The sequence below is a fragment of the Ylistrum balloti genome, unplaced genomic scaffold (assembly GCF_031769215.1).
Source record: "Ylistrum balloti isolate Yb309-2 unplaced genomic scaffold, AGI_CSIRO_Ybal_v1 Utg370208, whole genome shotgun sequence".
NCBI classification, from domain to species: Eukaryota; Metazoa; Mollusca; class Bivalvia; order Pectinida; family Pectinidae; genus Ylistrum; species Ylistrum balloti.
This window is the reverse complement of record NW_026782179.1, coordinates 1,990,166-2,003,307: the sequence shown is the minus strand read 5'-3', so window position 1 is coordinate 2,003,307 and position 13,142 is coordinate 1,990,166. Positions and strand designations below refer to the sequence as shown.

Here is a 13,142-nt window from a genome sequence, read left to right as displayed (position 1 = left end):
TGTGATTATAGACCCTGAAAAGATTCTAATTAAAAATGTGCATACCAAATTTTCTGATACTGGCATTTGTCACGAGACTACTGTCTAAGCTGTACCTAAAAGATTTCTGTTATAAGAACATGGACTTGGTAGCAGGATATTTTCTATCACGATATTCATACCTTTTGTCTGAGTAGCTACTGCTTAATGAAACTGCTTTAGTTGACAGATGTGCACAACAACACAGGTAGAATTAATTATAGAATTAATCATTTTAATTTCCTGCTCTAGGTCCACATTTATAGTTGATTAATCCTTAACCTAAGAGATTTGTGATTTTTTTTCAGCTTTATTTTAATTGTTGACTGTTACTGTCATTAATCATTGGGTCATCGATGTTCAAATAGAAACAGTGCAGTAGAATACTTTGATCCTCCCCTTTGATGATTAATTAACAGTGCAGTTTAATTATTCTACAGGCTGTCCAGCGTCCCTAAAATTTCTAAAAAATCCTAATTTTTTCAGTTTTGCTAAAATTCCTAAAAAAATGAAAAATTCAAAGAGAATTCCTAAAAAAAGCCCTAATTTTTCACTTCAGTTCCTACTTTTTTATATTTCTTACAATTTACTGAAACTGTTTTCATTAAATTCATACTTAAAATGTGTTTTAATGTAGTCTTCAGTTCTAATTCAGGGTAGACCATGAAAGGCAGTTGACCAGTGAATCTATGTACCCAGATTGTTATTGGTTGTGACTGAGTGACAGAGGTGGGATTCTTAAGGTCACAGCCAACAGCAGCTGGGACACTGAAACCCTGGAAGACACCTTTCCTGCAATTAAGGCATTGTATGTTAGTTTCTATTTTGTCAACTTCACAAAGGTAAGTCAGTCTAATGCTTTCATACTCCCTATTCTAGTTACAACATTTCTAAAATTAGCCCAAATTTTTGGTCAAGATGTGCTGGACAGCCTGATTCTAGGATTTTTATGCTTCTTCCTTTTTGTAAAAGGCATATAGTGTTACCTACATGTATGTTGGTCCATCATGTGGGGTCACTTCCTGTTACAACCTTTACATCCCATTCCAGTCAGAGAAACTGACAGGGATGGTTCATATTTAGCCAATAGTATCATCACATCATCTTCTACAATTCATCAGATTCTGGGTTTTCAAAAGGATGGGGCTTAATAAAATATCAATAAATGTTTGCTGTGTTATGTTTGCTACATTTTCTGTTATATTTCTAAGAAGACATTTTCAAGGGACCTCTAAAGGGGCAAAATATTAATTTTTTTAGATAAAATCTTCTTCAACAAACAGAAATATCAGAGCTAAAAATCTTTCACAGTTGTAAAGCACAGTCATAAAGCCTCCAAGGGGTTTTAGCAAAAATTGTGAAATTCAAAGCTGTCTTACATCAAGGTGCCCCCTGCTGTAACCTTCACGGCAGTTGACAGAGGGTCAGATCACACATTTTGATGTAAAGTACGCTATACACAACTTTGGTTAAATAAATTTGACATACATTCAGAATTGATGGTTACCTAATTGTTCCTACTTTGACATTTAAGTCAGATGACCATCAATGTCTGTTGACCTGTTGTCTATTATGATGCAGTTGGAATAGATTCATAAATATATCACCATTTCCTTCAATCAATAGAACCTTTTAGCTGATCAAACAACATGTCTCTGCTTACCACTCACTGTGCTAGCAGTACCAGACCAGAATATTGATGTTGACTTGTCATGACAATAATGACAATAACAGCACTGTATGTATACATTGTACAGGAATCACTTTCATTATGGCATTTGTCTATACTTTACAGTTGGTTTGATGTGCAACTTTTCATTTTGCTTCATGCTCCAGTCATCTCTTTGTGGTGTAACATCCCCAAGCCTTCATAAGCTAGGAGTTTGTATACGATTAGGGCAGTGTTAGCAATCCAAACTCTGACTTGATGTGATTTGAATTTATATAAATCTGTGTTCCCTAAAGGTTTCTCTTAGAAGCTATTTTTGTGTACTTTTAGTTGTGTTTCCTGACAATTTCATGGTCTTCCTTTACATTTTTCTAATTGAACATAAGAGTAATTTACTTTTCATATCCATTCAAGGAAGGTAGATAATCTTGACAAATTATGACATTATTATATGTAAACATTCAAATGAATTTTAAAGCTACAAAGAAATATGTCTGAGGTGCTGAGAATGCAATGCTTAAATAGATACTATGATCATAAAGCATGAACAAAAAAAATCTCCCAGACATTTTCAGCTCAAGATTTTGCACCAAATAATTCATAAGAATTTACAAAGAGATGCAATAGATGTATGATTGAGAAAGATAACAAAATCACATTAAGTAGCCTCATTTACAGACATGTGGCGGTCTAGGTTTCTGGAAACAAAACATCTTTAAGTATTAGCTATACAAATACCTAGCTTTACAGTGCTAGTAGAGAGGTATTTTGAGATCAAGGCATCAGGCTAATATCTGATCAGGGTACAACGCCCTTGTTTAGGTTAATGGTCCAATTATCAGCCATTTGCTTTCAGTCTATGTTGCAGTATTACATGTATCATAACGTCTATACCTCATCAAATTGAAGGATGGATTTTTGTGTTGTATTGAATGACTACACATTTGAAGAGCTCAGGCACATGTACAGTGTTTCCCAGCTGTAAAGATTTAATCTAGAATTTTATAGTAATAAAAAGCATAGCTTTCAAATTGATATGGAATTATGTTCATAAGTACTTCAGATTGAAGTCGGACATTTTTTTAAGAAAGTTTTTGGCTTTGATTATGAACATCTTATATGATTATTGTCATTTTTTTGACATTAATGAATAATAAAAATTGATGAAGTGTCTTCCCTTGTGTTTAAGATATTGAATCTGACAAAAAGTCTTTGAATATAGAACTTTAAAAATGCAGGTTTTACTTAACAATTTTTAATCTTCAAAGTGAAATTAGACTCTAATATTAAAATAAAAGACAGAAAACATTGCAAAATATCTCAAATTTATAGTAAGATTTCATGGTAATTGATACACGTTTATGATTCAAGTAAATCTTTCTACAGTTTACTTTCATTATGATGAAACTTATAAGAAATATGACTATGGTTAACACTAAAGGACATTCAAGTATCAAATAAACAACACTCCTGGGTAATTGAAGTCACTGCTAATCTGTCTTAACATTTTTTGAACAAAGAATGTAATGTTGAAATGCCAGGAATGAAACAGAGGTGACCTAGGCCATCAGAGACATGCTGATATATTCCTTGCTTATAAAATACTATGTCAAGTCTTATCTCCCTTTGTCAGAAGTGATTATATTTCATTTTAAAACTGCAGTTAAATTTTCTAATTTTACTCTGAATGTTTGTTGGTTCTGTTAAAAACTGGAAAAGTAAGTTTTAATCTTGGCAACCTCTGTTTTTCACTGTTGTTTCATTAGTGTACTGGGATTTTCTGGATGATCACAATGTACATGTATGTAGTTGAAACCGTAATTAGGACCCCAGGGAAATTTACTGCTGTTGATGTGAACATCATCTGGTCTATTTTAGTCGAAATATCCTGAATATGTTGTTTTCTGGTTTTTCAAAATGTAAAAAAAAAAAGCTAAAAATTCAGTGTAACAAGCAAGAGAATTCATGTTGATCTGAATCAATGAGACCCGAGATACAAAATAAAATCACATGTTCAAAACAAGTGTCAGCTGTGTCAGTGTTGGATAGAGAAATGACTGGTGTGCTTGGTCGTATCATTTTATCAACTTATTAAAGTGATTCATTAATATGTTTGTATTTCTAGCAGCTTCATACCTCAAAGGATTTTGATAAACTTTTATGAAGGTGTCACTTATGACAATACCTTACATGTGTTTGTTTAAGGGCCAAAGGGAAGGGTACTTATCATTTACGGAAATCATAGGTGATAACAGATATGTTGCAGTTTAACATTGACCTTTGACTTTTGAGTACATTAGCAGAATTTGTTTTTTTTCATGCTTTGCTCTTGTGCCTTTATAAAGCCTCCGTGACCTTGAACCTTTATAATTATATTAAGTGCAGGAGCAGGGCATCAACATATATTTCTGGTTTTAATTTACACTACCAGACAATCCTTACACAGAACACATTTATCATACTGAAGCCCAACTTCTATATTTGAATGGCCTGAACTAGCTCAAAGTGAAAAAAGCCACACATTACAACAGAAGTAAATATTGGTATGTTACATGTATTTATTTAGTTTCTGTATATGTTTCTGAATTATTCTTTTCTTAAAATAAACCTTGTTTCTTTCTTAACTATAGCAGCAATATTGGCAAAACAAAAACCACATGTACAGAATGATATAAGCACATGCACAAGTTCGTTTGAAGGCCTGTTTTTCTCACAATACAGGATTAGGAAAACAGCTAATAAAACTACTGATATTTGTGTTACGCTGATTCATAAGTAATCCTTTTACTTAAGAACTGATTTAATCCAGAATATTTGATAAATTTTCTAAAACAAGCAAAAATAATGCTTTCTGTACAGAGATGAGCCTTTTTTAGTAAGCCACTACTAATCTGGTTGGCCCACTTTCCAGTCGGTGTTGATTCTTTTCTATAACAAAATAACCCTGATAATCTTTCATGTTCCATGCTTCTCTTTATCCTTTGCCGGGAATAACCACATAGTCAAGATATGATCTGAGATGCTACAACTCTAGACTTTTTCATATACACCTGCATAATTAAAAAGATAAAAATGTTAAGTTATCATTGTAGTAAGTATAATACTAAATCACACTCCACTTTCAGTGAAGATATTATGATGTCCTCCATTTCTCTTGAACAATTTCATTGCGGAATTGAAAAAAGAAGGTTATGTATTTCATTTCCAACGGCTTACAAAATTGCACACAATAAATAAACCTGCGTTTGACAAATATGAGCATGTAAAGTACTCTTTACCGTACTTTTGATTTTTTGAGTTGAAATGGAAAATGAAATTGATGGAAGGAGAAGGAAGAATGAATATTTGAGTGGGGAAGCAAGTTAGAAAAGAAACAAGAGAAAAAGAGATAAAGGAAAAGAGAAGGGTGAAATGTTGGATGAATTGATGGGGAGGAAAATAGGAAAAGAAACTAGATGGGTTCAAGAGAGAAAAGTGAAAGAGGAAGGGAAAGATATAGGACAAAAAGGTTGGGAATAGGATAGAGAGAATACAGCATAGGTATTTGGATGAAGATGATGGAGGACAAAAAAAGTGGAGTTGGACAAAAATTATTTTTAAATAGGGTAAAAGAAAAGAAAAATAAAAGGGAAAAAAGAGCTGCAAATGGAAGAGAAGATGAAGGAAAGTAATGAAGAGATGTTATATGAAGTTTCTAATGTATTTCAATGGCGTTACAACATGACTGTGTAATTGAGATAAGCACTGAACATGTGATCAGGCATGGGATGGATTTTTATGTTCTTTTAAGTTGAACAGGGTCTGTAATTGTCATGTTGAAAATGTCTGCATACGTGAGTGCATGTTGTTTCGTGAGTAATAAAAAACATGCGTTCTATGCATAGTGTCGTCTGCTCTCAGAGATCACTAGACTGATACGATCTATGTGTCATAGATCACGGAACTCAAGCCAGTTTATTTCTTCCTGACTTTGTCAAACTGCAGCGGTCATGATGTACTTCAGATTAAATTCTGAATTTCAAACATGGTGAAGTATGACCATAAATATGCATGAATGGTGTGTATTTTGCATTGTTGCACATTATGCATTATACTGGTGCATATGAAATAATTAAAAGTGATGTTTTTACAAACGTACAAGGTGTACAGGAAATCTCTAGCTATCGATAAATATATGTTTACATGGTAATCTGTCTATGAATATACATGAATGGTATAAAGTTGCATCCAAAATGGCGTAACTCTCTGCACATGATGAGTTCACCGTAGGTTTATGCAGCAACGATTTCAATGCTCTTATCTCCTGCCATGTTGATCAACATAAAAATTGATTTTTGGTTTGTTTGAAAAACGAGTGAATCATGAGGTATTGAAAACATTTGAATAAAATTGATTTATAAAGATTGTAGAAATTAGACTGTGAAACCAGAAATTTTGAAGTGATGGTTAAGATAATGAAGGATGTGAATTGGTGAAGACATGAAAACACAAATTTTTGTGTAGTACATATGGAAACATGACATCATTCTCCAGGAATAATGATATTTGTTACATTCCTAAAACTTACATACCCTTCAGATATTTTGTAAATAGATTTTATGGTTAACTTAAAGTCAATATGATTTCAAGATTTAGATAAAGATCAAAACAAAGGTGAGAATCAAAGTAAATGTCAAAGTTACCTTAGATGAAGAAGATGCTTGTTAAGTTAAGGCCCCATGAATGGTGGATAGCGTTAATTTCTCTGCCAAGGTTAAGAGAGATTAAGTTAGGTAAGTCAAGGTTAAAATCAAAGCATTGAAAAATGATCAATGTGAAGGTTAGAGAAAATTGTTTATCAATAATGCCTTTGTAATCAATCATAATGTTATATGTTTTGTGATTGGTCGAAACCAAGTGTTAGAATAACAAAGCTACTACAAGTGGGAGGTAGAAAAATGCTTGGTTTGATTACATTTCTGGTGGAGGAAAACAAGAAATGTAGAGTCAAACGTTTAACAGTGTCAGTGGGAATGTTCTTCTAATTAATATATGGTATGGTTTGTGGGCTTTTTCTATGGGTTTATGACAGACTGGTATTTGAGATGAAAGTGATCTGTATTTGTGCTTGCCAGACAGAATCCTTGAGATGACATATGGAATTTCTTCGAAGATGTTTTAAGACCTATTCCTTAGTGATAGTCAGTCTGATCTTTACTGCGACTAGAGTGGGGAAGGGTTAGTGAAATAGTTTGAATCGCCTCCTCTTGCTCTTTTATTTCATGTCCAAGACTTTTCTCATTAGCTTACCATCATCAAGTAGTGGGCTATTTAAATTGCCCCACATCCATGTCTGTGGTCAATGGTCTTTCCTGTAAGCAATCCTTGTTATCCTATTTCTTTAGAAATGCTAAATGGATCTTCCTCTAATTTCATATGAAGGTTCCCTTGAACCTTGGTCCATAGCTGTGCCATTTTGATTTTGGAACTGATCAGGAAAACAAATGACTGACAGGCAGCCATCTTGAATTTTGACAATGAAAACTTGTTGTCACTGTTTCTTGGGAAATGCTTGATAGATCTTTCTCAGTTTCATATGTAGATTTCCCTTGGTTCCTAGTTGTGCCCCTCTAAGCTTTGGGACTTGTCAGAGAATTAGAATGGCTGACAGGAGGCCATCTTGGATATACTGTGTCAGGAACAATTTCACAGTTACACTGATAAATTTCATTGGTCTCCACCATTTCAGATTATTTCCCGTTCTAAATATACATGTATCTTTTGTCCATTTTCTGCTGTCAAAGTTATTTTACGATGGCATTTTTTAATTATTTGTTTTAACAACTTTTACAAGAATATGAAACCATTTAATGTGTCTATAAACATATATTTTGTTTGGCCTTTACATCAACAGCTTTATCTGATTATCATGGGCTTTTGATAGATATTGTTTTATTTTTTGGGAAGTCCTATCCTTTTATCATAATTGTAAACACATATCTTGTTTCCTTTTGCCTAATTTTACTATTTGATCAGAGAAGAAAAAACTGTTTGATATATTCCCAGGACTGTCTGACACAAATTGATTGTTGAAGCTTCTGTGACTTTGTAAATATTTACTAAGATGCCTGAGGAGACTTCACTTTGTGTGGCTCTGTTTTCTTTTAGCCATATGTGTTTCATGTGTCTACACTGTTTACATGGGTCCTGTCTGTAATGTTGCTGGCCTACCCTCAACTAAACACATATGGGCACTTAACATTGGCCCAGATGTTTTCAACTGATTGTAAAGCAAGCCTTAATGAACTGCAAATAATTGAGGAAACAGTTGTAGTATCTTCACAAGGGGCGGTCCTCTCTCACCATGAGAACTTGATTGGGGTATCTGTGTATTTGAGGTTGCAATAAATCCCAATCTTAATTGGGTCACCTGTTCATTTTTACTGCTGTATGTTATCTGTAATTTTTGCATCCTAGATGTGCAGATGCAATAATGAAAAAAAATTGTCAGTATCAAAAACATTAGAATGTTTGAGGCTTAAACGATTAAAATCATTATATTTTACAACAGAAAGTTAATATACACTTGACCATAAGTTTAGGATCACCCAATCTTAGATTCAATGTGCTTAGTTTTGTAAGCTGTATTTAAATAAAATATTCAATTACAACTCAACAGGATATATAGGAAAGTCTTTTTAAGCATCCAATGAAATTATTCACAGTAGGTAGGAAAAGAAATTTACAGAACCGGAAGTGCAGTATGATTTTAAAAACAAGTGCTAAAAAAGTCATCCAAAAGTCTAGGAAAAAGTCTTGACTTTAAACTGTCTCTTATTAACAGACACATCATCAAATCACGAATGTTACTGGACCAAGATGATGATAAGAAATCAAGGAGTTCTATTGGGTATGGATGCAGTCCATGATTCTCCAGTTGTCTGGCATTTTGGATCACATTCATTGACTTTTTTTCTGAGTTAGTCCAACACATGCACAACTCAGTTCATTTCTAGTGACAATGCAAGTCACTTCTTGTAGAAGATGGTTTTGCACTAGGTGAGCTCTTGGTGGCTTGGTATTGTCATCGATTAGGATAGGTCAAATTGCCAATGGATGGGCATGAAAATGCAGAACAACTGAAGATTGAAGGATCTGAGCACTGTAATTCTACCCATTTAAAGTTCCATCAAGGAATGCAAGCAAGGCTTACAGTTTTGGAGAAAAGAATTCCCAAACGGTAACACCACTACTACCCAATACTTTTGTGCCCAAAGTGTGATTTTGTTGGTATGCCATATTTCTTGGTCTAAACTTGGGACACTCGTCAGCACACCTGGTTTGGTTCAGACACAACATTTATCAGGAAAATAACAGAATTTCTGACATTAAAACATACAGCTTCTTGCTTGTGTGTCATACTACTTTTAACCATTCCAGCAACTTGTCATCTTTCAATATTTGTCATTTTTTTTTTGCTGTGCCATTTCTCAATGCAGTATGTGAACATGTGTGATTTACCAGTAATACTCATGTAACTACTGATTTAGATGGCAAAGCAAACTTGTGTATTGTTAGAGTATGGGATACTCTAGTTAAATCTAGGGTATTGTTATAATGTTGGGTTTATCACTTTATGCCATATGGCACCAAACACAAAATGAGACACAAGATGTAAGACGTTTATATTTACACAAGGAAAAATCAAAGTTTTTTATTAAAATTTTCACATTGAAGTTGGTGTTCCCTAACTTTTGGCCAAGAGTTTAATTTTACTGTAGAATGTCCATGGGCTATATAACTATTTGTGCAACAGTCACAAAGAAAAAACACAAATGTATGTCATGTTTAATGTGGAATTTTAACCTTTTCTGTGACATTGAATTTGATGCTATTCTAAAAACAATAATATAAGTTAGTCATAGATATATGTATTTGGGATCTTTCTTGAGGTTGAGTTAGTGTTTTAGATCTCATAGGTAGTAACTGTCTACCATTCAGAGTTTTTCTTCCACTTGCACAGGATTTAGGTAAAAAAAACAACATTTGATATGCTGTATCGAGACAGTGAATACACCAGATGTTTTAAACAATATACATTTGATAGCATTACATGCAGTTTTGAATTATATAATATGTGTATGGAAAGGTGCTTTTTGCTCATATGTCTTTAATTTGTACCTTTTTTTCTTCATCAGGAGGAGATGAATTTTGTACTTAATCTGATGATTATTTAGAGAGAGAAATGAAATTCTTTAAATTTGTGGTACAGTCGCAATATATTTAGGTACAAGAAAGTATATCAGAAGCAGAGTAAAAAGACTTACACCTGAATGTATTTTAAGAATTATGAGATATTTCAGCATCATTTAAACAGTTACAGTACAGTTAATTATATTTTTCATCTTCAGGCATGAAGACATATGTCCTGGATATAGACAATCACATAGTGTTCAAACAGGTACCAAAGGATCAAATGGATGCTAGGATCAGATGAGACTGACTTTTCAGTGAACTTTTGTAAAGGGGAGGACTGATCATCACAAGGATATGCTTGGCTTAATGTGCCTAGATTACAGGAAAATTTTCTATATAACACTGTATCTTTTAGTGTTTTATGTTTTGTAATTGGTTTAATATCACACATACCTTGTATGTTGGTATCAATTTCCCAAAACAAACTGCTCTGTAAAATGTGATATTTTATAATATATACAAGATATGTCCCTTAAATGTATGAACTAGAGTTATATGTCTATGTAAGATGTGATATTTTGCTTATGTATATCCAGCTGGAAATTTAACTGAAGCAGTGTATTAATTCGTATATCTGAAATATTAAAACAAGGAAATCCAGACAAAACACCTGTTTTGTGTTGTCATTTTTTGACTTGGACTTTGATTGTTGCATTTCCTCTTACAAAGTTTGTTTACAAGTGTAAAAATAGTGACAGAATACATCTCTTCATCTTTTATATTGATAACTTCAATTCTATGTTTTCCATCTCACCTATTGGTGGAAGAAAAAGAACAAGAAAATACCAACATGTCAACATCATCATAATCCAACCTCATATTCAATTCAACTAGGGCAAAACATAACAAAATAAAGATTTACATGGAGACTCCTGAGAGAGTACAAGGAGAATAAGACCAGGTGTTCCAGAAGAGTAAACATCTTTTGCTTTATTAATAACACCCACCATATAAACCTTAGTCAGTCTAAGTAAGTAATGTCACATTCTCAAATGAGGACAGCGAAACCAACAGGCAAACTAATGAGCCTCTAACATGCCCAGCTTCATATCACACAAAGAAATAAAATGTTTCTCAATGAGATCACAACAATGATCGTAAAACTTCAGCAAAATTTTTTATCAACCTGTATCATTTGATGCCCATTGCTACATGTTTGTTGTTTGATGGGAACATGCTCTTGCATATGAAATCAAATGTGGCATGCAAACACTATAGATTGGAGATGCAGGGATGTTACTATCCAGAAATGGAAGATTTACAACAGGGAAATTGAAACCATCACCATTTATCATACAGCTTGGTGGAAAGTTATCCATGTTTGTTTTATTTTAGGAAAAGATGAAGATAAGTGCCTGATGTGGAAGAGTCTGTCGTGACATGGTCAATAAATATTTTGTAATTTAAAGACAAGATATCAATATATCTGAAAGCGAACTTAGACAACTTTACAGAGTCTTTGCTACCTGTTTTTATAAGCTTCAATAAATACAGCCTCGTATGAAAACAAAAACAAGTCAGACAACAGAGGGGTACAGTTAGTTCCCATATGTATACCAATAGTCTGTTAGAAGATCTTGCAACCAAACTCAACCAAGATGTTGTCAACCAGAAACTCAAAACTATGATTTTAGTGTCCAACAGCCTGTTGGTTAAGTTTTTAAAGTTTCCAAACATGTTTAAGATTCAATTTAGCATATAAATGAAGGCTTTTAGGAATGTATTCTGGTCAACAAAGTGATCTCTGAGAAACGTCCATTTTATTTGTGTAATATGAAACTAGCTGTGCTTGATGCATGCGTGTGTGCTTTTGTTGTTATTATACTGATTCTCATTAATGTAGATAAGAAGATGCTTCTGTAATTCCTGGTTTTCTTTACCAAGAGTCTTATCGTGCTACAATGTAATCTTTCTTTTGTTTCCCAATAACCATTATTGTATCTACTTTGAGTTAATTTACTATTTTGTCAGGACTATGCTAAGTTATTTTTAGGCATGTCATTGCATGTAACCTGTGTAGGGCTTAGTGCTATAGAAGGAAATCTTTAAATAAAAGCTAAAAACTGCCATCAGATTTTGTCTAGATGAGGCATTTCCTTCAATGCTCAAAGCGACGCTCCATCAGAAATGATGTAATGGGATAATTTTTATTTATTTTTCCCATTTTATTTGCAGTTTCACTTGTTATTACTAGGTAATCCATTGAAAGAAAAAATATGGCCATTTTCCTGCTGCAATGTTTTCTTTGTTGACTCTACTTGGACCAGAAACAATGGTTTGTGTCTCCCTCACTTGATTATATGTACCCTGGAGGACATAACTGTGACAAACACAGCTACCAGTTTAGAATTTCATGTCAACAGGAGTTTGGGAGATACACAGCTTGCCCTACCCTATTTGACCCATTGGGCATATGATCTAGCTTTATCTGTACAATACCAAATAATGCAGGTGAAAAAGAATAGACACTTAATGAGTTTTTTCTTAATCTGGAACATATTGTCTGATTGGTGTTCTACTTTTGTAAAAACATCTGTTACATTTATTGACACTTTTAAGCAGAAATGAATGGTCAAAAGGGGCATGTTTTGTAACAGCCTGGATAATGATTAGTGATTATGATGTGATGATGTCCCACCCTTTATCAATCAAATGTTCCCATCTGTTTAGCTGTTCTATCTTAACAAAGTTTGATTTTCCTGTCTGACCTTATAGATTTTCACAAAATAGGCCCAAAGCAAAACTGAGGAGTTCATCTAGATGCATAAAACATCTGTATGGTGAAGTTTAATGGCCTAAACTCGTATCGCTCAAAAACGTGACTACTGTCTCAGAAATGTGTCCGTGAAAAAACACCTACTACATAGTCATGACCACAGGATTGATAAGTCCTAGCAGAGTTGTGATTGACTGAAAATTCCCATGGTCTCAATTTGGACACCAGAACTTTATGACTATAAATATTTTTTGACATCACCAGTGAACGATATACAGAGAAAAACTATCACATAGTCACATTCTTATGTTGGGTTAGTGAATGGCTGGTTTTACTAAGGGTTTTTTTTTTGTTTCTGTTTCATACTAGATGGTAAAACTCGTCAGGAAATTTTCATTCTACCTCAACGGTAAAAACATTCTTTTAAACTTGTTTCAAAGTTGTCCTTGAAATGGACATGTATATAAGGTCTTTTGAGTTGTTTTAAAACGTGTTACATTGTAT

General features: G+C 33.5%; 1 protein-coding gene across 1 annotated transcript in view; it reads left to right on the top strand.

The window, feature by feature from the left end:
- LOC132551587 (tubulin-specific chaperone D-like) overlaps positions 1–10,529 on the top strand; it is a 43,762-nt gene extending 33,233 nt beyond the window's left edge. Inside the window, exon 37 of the mRNA XM_060215742.1 lies at positions 10,078–10,529. The gene's annotated coding sequence lies outside the window, so the exon portion shown is untranslated. The remainder of the gene's footprint in view (positions 1–10,077) is intronic.
- Positions 10,530–13,142: the final 2,613 nt, after the last annotated feature.